The sequence below is a fragment of the Carlito syrichta genome, unplaced genomic scaffold (genome assembly GCF_000164805.1).
Source record: "Carlito syrichta isolate Samal-C Ts95f unplaced genomic scaffold, Tarsius_syrichta-2.0.1 Scaffold90614, whole genome shotgun sequence".
NCBI lineage: Eukaryota > Metazoa > Chordata > Mammalia > Primates > Tarsiidae > Carlito > Carlito syrichta.
In genome coordinates, this window is record NW_007034710.1 from 208,577 (window position 1) to 211,242 (window position 2,666).

At 46.3% G+C, this 2,666-nt stretch overlaps 1 long non-coding RNA gene across 1 annotated transcript; it reads right to left on the minus strand.

Annotated features, from left to right (window-relative positions):
- Nucleotides 1-1,336: 1,336 nt before the first annotated feature.
- On the minus strand, nucleotides 1,337-2,020 carry LOC103261041. The gene is made up of 2 exons (XR_504331.1): nucleotides 1,935-2,020; nucleotides 1,337-1,572 (listed from the first exon to the last, which is right to left on the minus strand). It is a non-coding gene; the product is annotated as an uncharacterized LOC103261041 (long non-coding RNA).
- Between the last annotated feature and the right edge of the window lie 646 nt (nucleotides 2,021-2,666).

The window sequence follows — 2,666 nt, forward strand, 5'->3', positions numbered from 1 at the left end:
GGTAGTGTGTGCCTGTAATCCCAGCTACTGAGGAGGCTGAGGCGAAAGGATCGCCTGAGCCCAGGAAGCTGGGGCTGTGGTGAGACGTGATTATGCCCACGGCACTTGAGACTAGGCAATAGAGATCCTGACTCAAAAAAATTTTTTTTTGTTTTAAATATTGGCTTCCAATTTAGGTTTGTAGCATTCTTTCTTAGTTGGCTTTTTAAAATATTTTAACCAGTTTACAGTATTTTAAAAGAGAGGTTTTTTAACTAACACTCAATTGAATGAAATCCAGAAAAGAAAAATTCCATAACCCAAGGAGATTTAAGGTTAATTCCAATTTAAAATCCACGAGCACATGTTTGCATTACCTCCTCTTTCCTGGAGAAACTTATTTTACAGCCACAAGATAAGCAGGAATTATTAGGGGGTGGGCAAGTTATGTTTCAGGGTCATGGAAAAAAACACCAACACAAAATAATTTTCCAGTAACCACATTCCATAAATTAAACCCAGCTGAAGTTTTAACATAACTTTTTCCTCTAGTTGGGCCTTAGACAATCTTTTATCCCCCTGCATGTAGGCTTCTGAATTAGGTAGCTTTGCTGTCCTCAAGTTATAACAGTGCTGACCCTCTTTGCTTTTATTAGGTAACATGTGTGAATGGCTATGTCGTGTGTTATTAAGTATGGGGGGGTCATTAATGCAGGACAAGAAAATGCAATTGCAGCCATAGAAGAGGAATATCGTAAGCTCCTATTTTCATAAAACATCACCAAGAAGAAAAATCATTTCCAACTTGATCATTCAGATGATAATTTCTCTTAAGGATAAAAAAATTTCAAGCCGGGCTCGGTGGCTCAGCCTGTAATCCTGCGCCTTTGGGAGGCTGGGGTGAGTGGATTGCCTGAACCCGTGGGTTCGAGACCCGACTGGGCAGCGAGACCTCATCTCTACAATAAATCAAAAAATCAGCCAGGCGTGGTAGCGCATGCCTGTAATTCCGGCTACTCGGAAGGTGAGGCGGAAGGATCGCCGGAGCCCAACAGGTCGAGGCTGTGGTGGCCGGGAGCGGCCACTGCACTCCAGTCTGGGCGACAGAGTGAGACTTCAACTCAAAAAAAAAAAAAAAAAAATTTCAATGGCAATACACCTATTTATTAAACCTAATCTTTATCTCTGTGACGATCCTAGAACAGGAATGGAACGCCTTGAGGAAACTGTGGTTCACATTAAGCAAAAAAAAACTACATATACAAAGATAGTTCCATACTTCAATGTGTTGTTGAAAGATTCATCTAAAGTTGAGGGGGGAATCTTATTTTTAGAAAGAGAAGCAGAACAATGGAAATGAACTACACATTATATACATATTTATTTTTGCACACACATATACAAATACTTCAATCGCTGTATAACAGCCATTTGATTCGTTGGGAAAAGTTACTTCTAAGAAGGGTAACTTCTGTCCCTTTAAGGACTACAGCAGAAAATGGAAGTTAATAGTGAGAGGAGACTGGCTGCAAACTGCTCCAATGAGGTCCGGAATCGTGCTGAGAAGGGATATTCGGGGCTGGACTAAAACGTCTGTTGGGAAGTAGAAGAAAAAAGGCAAGGTTAAGCAAGAGAGTTCTTTAGAAAGAAGGTAAACCTGAGTGAATGGTCTTCCAATTTTAAAGTAAAAAGAATGGCAGAATAAGCTCCAAAGCACAAAAATAGAATGAGGTAGAACTAGATACTACTGGATGTAAGACATTCAGCAGTTTCCAATTCCTGAGAATGTTTCAGATATGTCTTTTATTAAAAAATTTTTAAAAATCAGAGTAGATCGGGGTTACACACGATTTTACTTGCCCCATCTTAATATAACTTAATATTCCCACTTCTTAACTTTAAATCCAGGGACATCCATTAAGATTGACGACTTCGCATCAGAAGCGAGGACCCACCTTAAGTTTATTTTCTTTCTATTCTTGAAAACCGTCCTCTTGCCTGCAGCCTCTCCGATTGCTTCAATACATTTTACTCAAGTACTTTTGGGATAAAATGTTGACATAAGGAGACGGGTGGTTTCTGTGACGATGGCTGTCAGCGGCTCGGGGCTTTCTATCTCGTGCAAGACATCCCTGAAGCCTCCAGATCCGTATGCTGACTCCCACCCCTGCCCCACTCACCTGACATTAGTACCCTTTGCCTAGGACTGGTGATTCTTGACTGCACTTCACTTTAGTGGTAGGGGGTCACGCAGACACGCCGAAAGCCACCCCAGTGGACTGTGTTGCGGGCTCTGGTCGCCTCCGTCTCGTGCGGAACCCGCGGGGCTGCGGCGCTGGCGGCCACCCGGAGTGCGGGGGTGGGGGGGACGGAGGGACCGGGCGGGGGAGGGGAAGGAGAAGGCGGGGGGGAGGCGAGACGGCAACTCAGGATGGGGGCTGCTCTCCACTCTGGACGTCTTACAAAATTCCCGCCCCGCCCCGTCTGTCACCTCTTGCCCCTCGTCGCCGTCGCCCCCACCAGCGCGCACGGCAAACGAGAAAAAAGCAGTTCGGTGGCCAGAGCGAGCGTCGAGCACCGCGTGTCACTGGCGGACACGCACGGCGGCGTCTCCGGCGGCGCCCCCGGCGGCGCCCGCACGTCGGCGGGTCGCGGAGTGCGCCCGGCTCGCGGCCGCCCCTGCCAAG